The sequence below is a fragment of the Phoenix dactylifera genome, chromosome 12, assembly GCF_051530095.1.
Source record: "Phoenix dactylifera cultivar Ajwa chromosome 12, Ajwa_hap1_PhDact_Kaust_v1.1, whole genome shotgun sequence".
Classification (NCBI taxonomy): Eukaryota; Viridiplantae; Streptophyta; class Magnoliopsida; order Arecales; family Arecaceae; genus Phoenix; species Phoenix dactylifera.
The window spans coordinates 3,296,139-3,309,510 of NC_143201.1; the positions used below are offsets into that span (position 1 = coordinate 3,296,139).

At 38.1% G+C, this 13,372-nt stretch overlaps 1 protein-coding gene across 8 annotated transcripts in view; it reads left to right on the forward strand.

The window, feature by feature from the left end:
- Positions 1-13,372, forward strand: part of LOC103695503 (uncharacterized) — a 67,657-nt gene that overhangs the window by 49,041 nt on the left and 5,244 nt on the right. For 2 of the 8 annotated variants that reach the window (XM_089926718.1, XM_089926713.1), the window contains exon 6: positions 7,606-7,969. The exons of 1 other annotated variant lie outside the window; for it this stretch is intronic. The gene's annotated coding sequence lies outside the window, so the exon portion shown is untranslated. Of the gene's footprint in view, positions 1-7,155; positions 7,970-10,062; positions 11,376-11,730; positions 12,536-13,372 lie in introns of those variants that run through there. 5 more of the 8 variants (XR_016398111.1, XM_089926720.1, XM_089926719.1 and 2 more) reach the window with 5 other exon arrangements.

A 13,372-nucleotide genomic window follows, 5' to 3' on the forward strand; every position in this document is an offset into this window, starting at 1 on the left:
ACATTTTGATTGGATCACTTAATGATTCGAATTAGCCCATGCCTATAAGGAAAATCAGTTTGACTGATTTAGGTGTCTCCTTAACCGGTTTGAGTCTAATCTGATTTGGTGAAGTCAGTGGGAGAAATTAGACTAACCGGATCTTCTCATCTATCCTAATTATGAAATCCTCTAAAATTATTAGGTCCTTAAAATGAAATGGTTATGGGGATAACTAGGTCATAGCCTCCCATTAAGTTGGGTGATAATGGGTCCAATATTTTGATAATTATTGGAGGCGCGACACGCCTGGTACTTATCAAGCATTGGAATTGTCATTCAATATATGATGAGTTAAGTGTACCTTCAATAGGCGGTCAGGTGAGCCGAGCCACACTCGGGCTTGGTCGTCTATTAGTTGATTAGACTTAACCCTATCATTTAATGGTTGGACCTAACTAGGGTATTCGGTGGAGGCGCCACACGCCTGCCGAAGAACCTAGGGCAAAATTATCACTAGAAGTTGCTTGGTGAAGCAACTGGTTTAGAACCTACCAATAGGTGCATATGGGTTAGCCGAGCCACACTCGGGCCTATATGCGATCTATTGGGTTCTAGTGCCCACTAAAGAATTAGGAGTAATTTTTCGAATTGGAGGTAGAGGCTACCAATTTGTATAAAATAGTGGGAGTATCTTTAGACTAAAGTCCAAGTCTACTGTATTTAGTCAATTCATATACTAATAGCCAAATTTTCTTTTATGTAGAAATGGCCACAAGTTTGTCACTTCGCTCATTATTGGATAATGACAAGTTGACTAGTCCCAACTTCAATAATTGGTATAGAAAGCTGAAAACTCAGCATAGTCAGACCAAAAGGATTAAGGATGACCAAAGTCAGGCAGAATGCTTCTATTGTAAGAAGCAGGGGCATTGGAAGAGGAATTGTCCTCAGTACCTTACCTCACTTGACCCGAACAGGCTAAGCAAGAGAAAAGGGCAATCAGTTGCTGATCAAGGTATTTATATGATAACACCTTGTAATTTCTCTATATGTGATAATTCAACCTGGGTATTAGATACTGGAAGTCCGTTTAATATATGCAATTCATTGCAAGGACTTCAGGTCAATGAGAGATTTGAAAACAGCGAGAGATTCCTGAATGTTGGAGATGGAAGATCTGTTCCAGTTCTAGCTTTAGGAAATCTCAAACTTGTTTTCAATTCTCATGTAGTTGTCTTGAGTGATTGTCACTATTGTCCTGCATTCTTATTGAATGTAATTTCCGTAGGCCTTTTGGCCATGAACGGTTATGAAATTTCAATAAAGAAATATTCTTATGATATCATTATGAATGGTGTTACTGTAATGAATGGACAATTGAGCAATGGCATCTACTTGTTATCACAACCTGTTAATGTAATGTACACGTCAAGTAAGCGTCCTAGAATAGATAATGTCACGGATGTCTACCTTTGGCATCATAGGCTAGGTCATATTAACAAGAACAGGATGAACAGGTTAAGTAAAGAGGGAATCCTCAATGTTAATGATTGTGAATCATTGACAACCTGTGAGTCATGTCTTCTTGGTAAGATGACCAAATCACCTTTTACCGGAAAAGGTGAACGAGCCAGTGATTTATTGACCCTTGTACATTCTGATGTATGTGGGCCAATAAGCACAGATGCTAGAGGTGGGTATTCATATTTCATTACGTTTACAGACGACCTTTCTAGGTATGGTTATGTCTATTTAATGAGACATAAATCTGAAGCATTTGAAATGTTCAAATTGTATCGTAATGAAGTAGAAAAACAAACTGGAAAGAGTATTAAAACTCTTCGATCAGATCGAGGAGGCGAATACCTTTCCAATGAGTTTTTGACATATTTAGGAGAGAATGGGATTCTCTCCCAATGGACTCCTCCTGGTACACCACAGTATAACGGTGTATCAGAAAGAAGAAATCGAACTCTGTTAGACATGGTTCGATCCATGATGGGGTTTGCAAGTCTGCCCATATCCTTTTGGGGATATGCACTTGAGTCAGCCTGCTACATTCTAAATAAGGTTCCAAGTAAGTCTGTAAATAAAACACCACATGAGATGTGGACTGGACGTAAGCCAATGCTGTCTCACCTTAGGGTTTGGGGGTGTCCAGCATATGTCAAACGTTTGAAGACAGACAAACTTGAACCCAAGTCTGACAAATGTTTCTTTGTTGGTTATCCTAAAGAAACTAAAGGATATTACTTCTACTTTGCTGAAGAACAAAAGTTATTCGTAAGCAATAGAGCTGTTTTCTTAGAGAAAGAATTCCTTAGTGAAGGAACTAAAAGCTCTAATGTTGAGCTTAGGGAAGTTCAACATGTAGAAGATCCGACACCATCTACTGAACTAGTTGAGTCAGATTTGATTAGATCAGATCCAGAACCCATCTTAGATGCACCATTAAGGCGATCAGGTAGAGTACCACGTCAGCCGGACAGATACTACGGTTTCTTGGTCCAGGACGGGGATCCTGTCGAACTTGATGAAAACAATGAGGATCCGATCACCTATATGGATGCTATGCAGAGGCATGACTCTGATGCATGGCTTGGAGCCATGCAATCCGAAATGGAATCCATGAAGGTCAATGATGTATGGACATTAGTTGACCCACCCGAAGGGATTAAACCCATAGGGTGTAAGTGGATTTTCAAAAGAAAACGGGGCGCAGACGGAAAAGTAGAGACCTATAAAGCCCGTCTGGTTGCCAAGGGATATCGTCAACGTTATGGTATTGACTATGACGAGACGTTTTCTCCTGTGGCAATGCTCAAATCCATTCGGATTATGCTTGCGATAGCAGCACACTTAGATTATGAAATCTGGCAGATGGATGTTAAAACCGCTTTTCTAAATGGAGATTTAGAAGAAGAGGTGTATATGATGCAACCTGAAGGTTTTATATCTACAGATGAGTCTAAGGTGTGCAAGCTTCAAAAATCCATTTATGGATTAAAGCAAGCTTCACGGAGTTGGAACATACGATTTGATAAGGTGATCAAATCATATGGCTTCATTAAGAATGAAGAGGAACCTTGCATTTATAAATGGGCAAATGGTTCAGTTATTATATTTCTTGTTTTGTATGTGGATGACATTCTTTTAATCGGGAATGACATTCCTGCATTACAAGGAATAAAGGTTTGGCTATCATCTCAATTTGCCATGAAGGATTTGGGAGAAGCATCTTACATCCTAGGGATGAAGATCTATAGAGATAGATCTAGAAGATTGCTTGGATTATCCCAATCCACATACATTGATACTATACTGAAAAGGTTCAGTATGATTAATTCCAAGAAAGGCTATCTTCCAATGGGCCATGGAATTAACCTCTCTAAAAGGGATTGTCCGACAACCTCTCAAGAAAGAGAGACTATGGATAGAATTCCATATGCTTCGGCAGTGGGATCTATAATGTATGCCATGACATGTACTAGACCAGACGTGGCATACTCACTAGGAGTAGTGAGTAGATACCAGTCTGATCCAGGTAGCAACCACTGGAAGGTTGTCAAAACCATCCTTAAGTATTTGAGAAATACTAAAGATCAGTGGCTTGTCTACGGTGATTCTGACTTAAAACTTGAGGGATATACCGATTCAAGTTTTCAGTCAGATCAAGATGATAGCAAGAGCGTGTCGGGATATATCTTCACTCTTAAGGGTGGGGCCATCTGCTGGAAGAGTTCCAAGCAGCATACAGTGGCAGATTCTACATGTGAAGCAGAATACATTGCAGCATCTGATGCAGCCAAGGAAGCCGTATGGTTGCGCAAGTTCATCACCGAGCTGGGAGTGGCACCTTCCATTGATGGTCCAGTTCCTATATTTTGTGATAACACTGGAGCCATAGCTCAGGCAAAGGAACCTAAAGCACATCAGCGGACCAAGCATATTCTGCGACGTTATCACCTGGTTCGAGAGATTATAGAACGAGGTGATATTGATCTTCAGAAGATTGACACAAAAGAAAATCTGGCTGACCCATTTACCAAAGTCCTCGGCATCAAAGAGTTCAACGAACACAAGTCGAAGATGGGTATTAGATACTGTGCCGATTGGCTTTAGGCTAAGTGGGAGTTGTTGGGAATTGTATCCTAAATGTCAATCGTCAGCATATTGATGATTGAATATTGTAAATAAATTGACAAATTAATAAAGTATTATTTGGCATTATTCATCATTTCATCTTCAAATGAACTCTTATATGATGAAGTCCTTAGGACTTATGTTATGATAAAGGAGGATTTATCTTTGAGTCCTTAAACTTGTTCGCGACCAAATGATATGTTGTTACTAGGACGACAACATTATCGAGATTAGGTCGTTGTGTGACATATACGTTGGTTGTCCTCTTAACCAAGGAGTGTGGAGACACTGGTATGCCATACAGGTGAAGTGTAGGAGTACATTTCACTGAACGTGACCAATTCCGGAACGCTCTACTGTCGAGAGATGTTCCGAGTGGATATGGGTATAAGTTTGGCCCTCTGACCTGAGACCGCAATCTGTGACTAGCAAGCAACTCACTGTACTTTGGTACCGGACTACCTGAATTTCTAATTCAGTGACGGAAGGTCACTGGGTGCAGTCAAGTACTTGCGTAGTCAGTTGTGAGTCAAGATGGAATTGACCCCTCCTGCAAACAGGAGATAATGTCTTGTGACTAATTTAGCAAAACCTTGGCCAGGGTAATCTCAGTGAGGAGTCACGGGATATCTAAAGTTAATCACATAATGGATGTACTAATTATAGGGTTGACAGTGAGCTCTAAGTCATCCTGGCATTAGGAGTCAAAGGGATTGAATTATACAGTAACCATAGTTCAAGGTTCCAGAATATTTGCTTCGCATATATTCGGCCTATCCGGACGTCGGGTACCATTGCTAGATGGTCACATCGATTAGTGTAGGAAGTCGTTCCTATACTACCGGCTTAGGTTCGAACCTATGAGGTCACACGCATAGAAGATTCCTGATTGATCAAGAAGGCTGATGAATGATTAAGAATCATTCAGGGGTAATTTGGTCAATTCGATTGGCAAAATATCTTATAAAATAATTAAAGTAATTATCAGAGGATTGATTAGTAATTAGATTGCTAATGAACTCAATTGGATTGAGTAATTAGACTAAGGATGAGCCAAATTGAATTAGATTCAATTCTGGGCTCAATCAGGGTTTTTGACCTGATTGGATTAGGTCTGAATCAAGAGGACTTAGGTTGACCAAATTAAATTAGATTAAATTTGTGCTTAATTAGGGATTGACCTAATTGGATTAGGTTCAACCCATGGTAATTGGATCATTCTAATTGTTAGGATTTAATTAAATTAAATGGGTTTGATCTGAAACTATTCGGATCTTGAAATCCACTTGTCACATATCCATGCATGGCGCCATAAATTGATTTTTAATATGATTAAAAATTAATTTAATTTATTTAATGGTGCCATGGGACACTTGGCAACATCAGGGACCTCTTTCATCATTAGATGGGTCGAAATGGAGAGATAAATTCATGAAAAGAATTGGATAAGATCAAATTCTCTCTCTTCATGACATATGCTATCCTTATCTTTATCTCACTTCTAATTAAGGTTGAATTTCGAATTTAATCACCACAAAATCACCACGTGACCCTCTAATCTGATTAGGGGCATGGGAATTTCGAAATTGAAAGAGGGAAGTGGCAACATGATGAATGGTTTAGATTAGATCAAGCTTCATCATGTAATGGCACATGAACTTGAATTTTGAATTCAAAATTCAAAACCCCACAAAATCCTCCACAAATATGGGATGGTTGGCATGAAGTTAGGTAGGAGAGCAACATTAAAAGGACCTCCATCATCTGGTGGTCGAATTCAAGGAAAAAAGAGAGAAAAAGAAGAAAAAAAAAGGGAAAAGAAAAGAGAGGAACCCTAGTTCATGCATGAAAAAATTCTGCATTCAATCTAGCTGACTTCTTCCTCCTCTAAGTCCATCGCGCCATTAGTGTTAGGGGTCCCTGATAAGAGTCTTTAGATCAGATCTAAGTCCTCTTCAATCCCTTTAAACCTTTCCTCCAATTTCTTCCAAGAAGGCGGATCAAAAGTTGATAGTGTTTGGAAGATCAAATTTCAGCCTCAAGAAATTCTGCGCAAGCTAGCACTTCCGCAGGATTGGATCTCTTCAGGAACTTCGCGTGGACTTCTCGTAGAGGCCATTCGTGTGCGTGGCTGCGAAGTCGAGGATCAGATCCACAAGTTTCATCCATCATAAAAGGTATTAATCCTACATTAATCTTTTATTATGGTGTCAAGATCTAGGTCTGATTCCCCGAGGTTTTACCCTCTTTTGGGGCTCCTCACGGAGATATCTCCAGAATCCATTCAATGGATATTCGGAGATTAATTGGAATAGAGTTCTTAAGTTTCAGATCTGATAGTTAATCATGCATGAAAGTTTTAGCATAATTGTTTAAACGATTCCGGCATAATCCTATGTGTTCTTAAGGTGCTGATTTCTAGATTTGATCTTGTAAGCATGCATGAATTAAATTGTTTGATTCGATTTTTCCGCTGCGTTTTAAAACTTAAAAAGAACTACGTATGGCTTGATCCCCCTTATGAAGGGGTACGTAGGCAACCCGATCAGGTTCAGTCATGGTTTTAAAAAAAAAAAAAATCCGCATGCTTAACACCGAAGAACCTAGGATTCACTTTCATATATATATATATATATATATATATATATATATATATGCCACACCACTGTCTTTTCTGAGTATATGCTCATGTTTTGATAAATTAAGCAGTGAAGGTGAACTGAATTTCTAGGGTCCTTAGCCATTTCCTTTCTAATGTGCATCTGATTAAGAAGATGTTCTTAACGCTTGGATTCAACTTAAGAAATTGATACAGTTTCTAGCAGCACATATTCTTCATGGTGTTGATGCTACATTTTAGGTAATGCTTATCTAGGATCTTTCTTATGCTTAAATATTGATGAGGTATTCAGAATATAACCAATTTTAGGCTGGTTTTTAAAACCCATTCTGAAAATAATTCTCACAAAATAAATCAATGGGCTATTAAATTGTGTGGTTATATGAGAAGAAAACTATGCTATTCACCAGCAGGAACAGTAAACCTTAAGGAGCTCAAGTCTATTTTCACTACTCAGTGGTTGCTGTACATGAAAGTGATGTGGACAAGTCTCTGAAACCATCGGCTATTTTATGATCAGATTGGGTTCATAACTTTATTAGTTTCATTTCATATAGGTAAGCTCCTGCCTACCACCAGTCCTCTTATTTGAGTGCTGATGCGAAGAACTTTTTGCATTCTGAAACCTTGGAACATGATATGACATTGTTGTAGCTTGCCGTGATATTTAATTAAACGCATGTGGGAAGAAGCAAATGACTATTACAAGCCGATTTTGTTTAACCAAAATTGCAATCGCTTTAGATATGTTGGTATCAATTTCATTTCAAGAATTATGGTTGCATTAGATAAGTATTTTTGGGGTTTAGCAGAAAGGATGTACTTCTGAGTTGCTTATATAATTTATTACTGATTTCCAGGTTTAGGGCCCATGGTATCTGAGCTCCATTTTTGAAACTTCAGACTGATCCAATTGATTTCCGCATATATGTAATTCTATATGGCAAAGAAAGTATATTTCTAGATGATGGAAAAATTGTCGAGGCACAGTGCACTTCTATGCAGAAAGCCATAAAAGTTCTGCTTTTATCCCCTTAATAATAAATTGCAGTCCATTATACCCCATGATTTGGAAGAGGAATTTGTCTCTCATGTTTAGATTGATGGTGACCTTGCTCATGCAGCAGTAGCAGAAATTTCATAAAGGAATGTTACTGTAACTGTGTCCAAGTTTTACCTGGAAAACTTTAAAAGACGAGATTTTAGTTTGGAGAATTCAGACAAGATCATTCTTGTTCACTTTATTTTATATTTTTGAAAGATGACTGTATAAGATCTTTGACATGCATAGTTTTTTCCCCAGGGTTTAATTATTGTTGGAATTTAGGGTATTCTTGTAAACTGCAGCTAGTTCTTGTATCTGGGAATTCCACTTTGAAAGACCCTAATAAGATTAACTGCAACTAATATGTACCAAAGTAATCTGCCGTATGGTCCCTTCCAGAGCACTAGTTATTTGTGGATGCATTTTGGGAGATGAAATGGAGCCAAGGGGAATTGGATGAATCTTGGCTACAAGTGCTTGTGTGTTTTTAAGTGCTTTTGTTTGTTCCTATGATAACTAAGGTTCATTAAAAGCTGCAGCCCATGGTTTTTCTCATGGTATGTACTTGGTTCTACAGCTTAGAGTACCAAAGGCTAATATGAGATTGTATAGCTTGGTGCTATGCAAAATATATACTTTGTAGTGGGCAACTTTTCTTAACATATATTCAGAATTTAGTAAAGAATGTTCTAGACGAAGGTTTGGTGACGCTCTGGTAATGTGTTTCCATGAAGAGCTGAAAAAGGCTGCTGATTGTATATGAAGTTACATTAGGACCAAGGAGGAACTAATGCTTGACTCTATTGCTATCTTAGTAGTGGAACTTAATCTATCCTCTCTGTGGAGACATGTAATCTTGTAGGTGGTTGATGAGATATCCTGTGGGCTTCATATTAGTAAATAAAGGAAGTGAGCCTGACAAGAAGATGTTCTCATGTCCTGACCTGGTTTTCATGGGAGTTCAAATAGGCCTATTGCAGGAATTTTAGCTACAAGTCATCTTGACATCTCTTGAATATTTAAGAGATATTGAAGTGTGGGCTTGGGTGATGCGTGCAGAGAAATGCATGGGTAGAGTTGGTCATATGAAAACCAAAGAAAAACCACTATACTTTAGAAATGACTTGAGTTGTTCTTAGGATGAAAAACAGGCATAAGAATCTCTCGGAAAAGAGTAAAAGGTCAAACAAATTTTGAAAGCTGAAAAAATAAAATCACAGATGGAGGTGCACCTCTAAGTGTTCACATTTTATACAGATAGGAGCTGAGGTGGAATGAGTAACGATTTCAGAGACTATTTTTAACAACTAGTGAAAACTAAAATTACTAATTGCCTCGATGAGACCCAATTTTTACCCTATCCAAGTCTTTTATAGAGGATATATTTACTTGGATGAATGTCATTTTGGAGTAGTGACTTTGGTCCACTTTCAGATGTTTATCTGCGAAAGTGAAAGATGAAATCACTTTAGCCCCTAAAGTATTTTTCACCCAAAATAATTGGAGGGGAGGGGGGGGGGGGAGGGGGCAGGTTCCTTTTCTTTGATCTGGACTACGATCACATTTTAATACTAAAAAATATTTAATATTATTTTATCAATCAACTCATGCTCCATAAGAAAGTATATATCAAGATTACATTCACATCTTCAATAATAACTAATAATAATATTACATATATATGAGTAAATAATTGACAATAAATTGATATTATTTTATTCAATCAATACATGCTGTGAAGGATGTAGATTAACTTATACTTTTTATTAATTCCTTCTTAAAGTGATCGGTCACTTTTTCTCTCTTGAAACCAAATGCCTAAAGGGATGAAAGTGCATTTTAGCAGCTCTGTCCTCCCAGCAACCTAATCAGAAAACATGCCACTTTTGCAAAGTGAACTTTATAAAAATGCCACTTTCTCAAAGTGTTCATTCTCCACTTTCATTCTACTTATGCAACCAAAGACACCTCGACAAAAAGACAAGGCTTTAAGTAGTTTCTGAAGGAGTGCTAGCATGACAAATTAATCTCCTGCAAGGAAGTTCCATTGCTGATGCTCAACTCCATGGCATCATCTTTAAGAAGTATTGTAGTTTATATTTAAGATTGTGAAGCCATATAATACATCTTAGCTCTGAAGAATCTGTTGTCATCGAAGCATTTTATTCCCGTAAGATTTATAAGAAAATAAGTAAAAGATAACTCTTGAGAATTTATTTCTTCTTAAGAATATCTACTCTCATATTGAGGGAAAAAAATCCTTTATTTGCAGCAATTTGCAAGCTAGAGCTTCAGCAAATATTTGGCTTTCCATTTATCAATTTACTGCAAGAGTAAAGCACTTAAAATGTATATGCCATGTTTTGAGAGTCATATAGGAGGAATTTTAAGTTCCTCATGTTATGAAAATATAGACTAGCTCGTAATAAGTGCAATGCATGTTGGATTGTAACAAGGCAGGTGGAATGATGAAGTAAGAAGTAATATATCTTGCATAAGGAATAATATTCCTTGAAAGCTGAAGTGTGTTTATAATGTGACTCATGTGAGCAGTTCAGCAAATCCAGGCTATATTAGCAGAGTTTTCTTAGATGGCCTTGTAAACGAATATGTTTGTCTCAAAGGAAAATCCTACTAAATTGTTTTATGGATCTGAACCACAGCTAGAATTTTGCTTACAAAATATAAGATGGCCAAAACATGATCTCTACACCAATGTTTCTCATAAGTTCTAGAATGTTGAATAAAGAAATTTATTGTTGTTCTCTTCCATTTATGCATCCATTTTGTTGTTACAATGCAATGAATGAATGCTACCCATTGACTAAGGTGTAAACAAAGCATCACTTTGGATTGATTGTTGACCACCATTGATGGAGGCGCTCCTTCCAATTTACACCACCTTCATCTTAGCCAATTGTGTCGACTGAGGTGGATTGGTAAGCACAAGTTTCAAGATCTCGTTTGCTACCAAATGTTAACTAACCATAGACCATCACAAATACTGTTAGACCAGCCCATTTATCTCTTAGTATAAGAGACATGAACTTCCTGCTACCTTGCACCAAGATTTCTCTCATGAGAAGCCTAGTTATGGCAAGATTTCTTTGTTTCTGTATGCTTGTCTTACTAGTTCTCAGCAGCTTGTTACTCTCTAGTGATGCTAGAAGACTAGAGGAAGCAAGGCAAGGTCATGAAGGATAGCGGAGGGAAGTGGTGTCAAAATAAGTAAGATGATGATGTTTAGCAAGGCAAGATTGAGGCTGCAGGATATGGCTTTTCCACCTCTGCCTCGAATCCCATTTGCATCCCCATTTCCCATGCCTGACATCCCTCTCCCTCCATTGCCTAGCATTCCACTTCTTCCTCCCTTTCCTCCTTTCCCTGGGATCTCTCTTCCACCTCGTTCTCCATGAAGTAGACAGATGTGTCATTGGCTGTGAATTTGTGGTGGTAGAGATCCTTGTGTTGTCATATGAGTTGGTTGTAGTGAGCTTCTTTGCTTCTCTTGTCAGTAGTCTTTTTTAAGGCAACCTTTATGGACTCATAATATCTTACGGTGCTTACATAATAGGGATTTACCTATATATAACCTCTCTCTCTCTCTCTGTGTGTGTGTGTGTGTGTGTGTGTGTGTGGACCATTTATGTAGAATAGTTTTATTTTTTGGTGGAATATAGCATAAATTATTGAGACTGCCATCATAAACTACATGTTTTTCGTGCTTGGAACGTAAAATTGGTTTATGAATAAGCTGGTAATATACCCACAATTTCATCTCTGATAGTTAAATAGTTATAGTGAAACCCTTAAATATATTCATGCTATTAGATCAATAGATATGTATGTATGCATGCATGTATGTATGATGAAGGTTTATATTTACTATTTACTGTCTTTTCTAATGATGAATGTTTCCTGACTCATCTTTGGATGCTAGAGATACTTATAGAAGCTGTTAAACATTGACAGAAGCATCAGATGATAAACGTTTCATATTATTATTTTTATTTTATCTTTTTAAAACTAGGAGGGGGAAATCCCCACCTTCTGCCTATTCCCACCCCATCTGATGGACATTCAAGTGATGCCACTTGGAATTGAATCTTGTTATCCAATAGGTGAGTTAATACCATCCAACCAAGTTCTTGGTGGTGCTTGTGATAGACCATCAAATCTCAACAGTTGGCATCAATTTCCATTTTGCTTGTTATCAAGCTGGGTTTTGGAGCTAATCTTTCGGTAGCAGGCTTCTTATGTGATTCTGATGGCACCAACAAATACAGAACATGGTGATTGCTCAGCCTTGAACTCATCAGAAAAAGGGTGCTATGACTTGACATTTAACATCCACTCTATCCTCAAGCAATCCCTTGCACCTTAATTTACAATACAGATAGACCAAAAAAGCTGCATCCTTGTTTCTAAGCTACGTTGAAAAGACTGGCTGTTCTCTCCACAAAGTTCCTGGCCTCCTTGAACCATATCTAGTCACCAGCTCGTGCCTCAAAGATGTAGAGCTTCCCATGTGATACTGCTGCTGTTATAAGCTTCTTCCCCATCAGCAGTTCTTGTTAATACTGAGATGTAGTAGTTCATTTCACCCATCTCTGGATGTGGAGGTTTCCAGTATGTCAGCCTTAGAAACACAGCATCAGGGTCAGAACGACCATTAGGTTCACTTGAACACAAATGGTGATTGCCAGTGTTTAGCATAACGAAATGAAAATTTCTTCCTTGGATTCTGTTTTTGAAGTATGCCTGTTTGCCGAGCAAGTAATCAACCTGCATAGAAATGAATTGTTACGTAGTCTGTTTGTATATCAAATTAATTCAATCTTGACAATTGTAATTGTCTACCAGCCATTAAATAGAAATGGTCGACCTCGTTTGTTCCTTTAAGTTGGGTGGGATTTGCCTCCCATTCTCCTAAAAGGAGAAGAAGAAAGGAAGTACTTCATCACCACATCTAGTTGCTTCATTTTTATCTGGAAGACTGCATTCTTAAAATCTTTATATATATATTTGCATTCTTTTTAATGTTACAAAATTTCAAGAGTTCAATGAATCTGATAGTGGCTTCAGCATAAGCATAAGTTTCTTTCTCATGAAATATGTGAGACAAATGGATGCCACCAAATCTCGTAGAGAATAAATGCGAACCATGTTGGCATTCTGATGGAAAATGGAAATTGCGCGACGCCGATCCTTCGAACTTGTGATACTTGCTGCATATGACCTCACAATTGAATTTAAGTCTGTGAAAAGGATTACCAGCTTTCCTATAGACAGTATCAGGAGGAGATCTTAATCCCAATAGCTGCGGTAGCATCAAGGCCTGTAAGGGCTAACCAGGATAGGATCACAGCATGCCTCTCTTCTTCGATGCTCGGAGACTCGCCGTCGTGGGGTTCTGGAGGTGGTGGTGGTGGTGGAGAGCACGACAGTGGAGGAATCATGCAGTTGATGCTGACACCATGAATGATCACAAATGATTGCTGAGATGCTTCATCCTATGCCAGTTCCTACTTGTGTTTTATAAACATGAACTTCTAACACGACTGAGCAAGCCATACATTAAT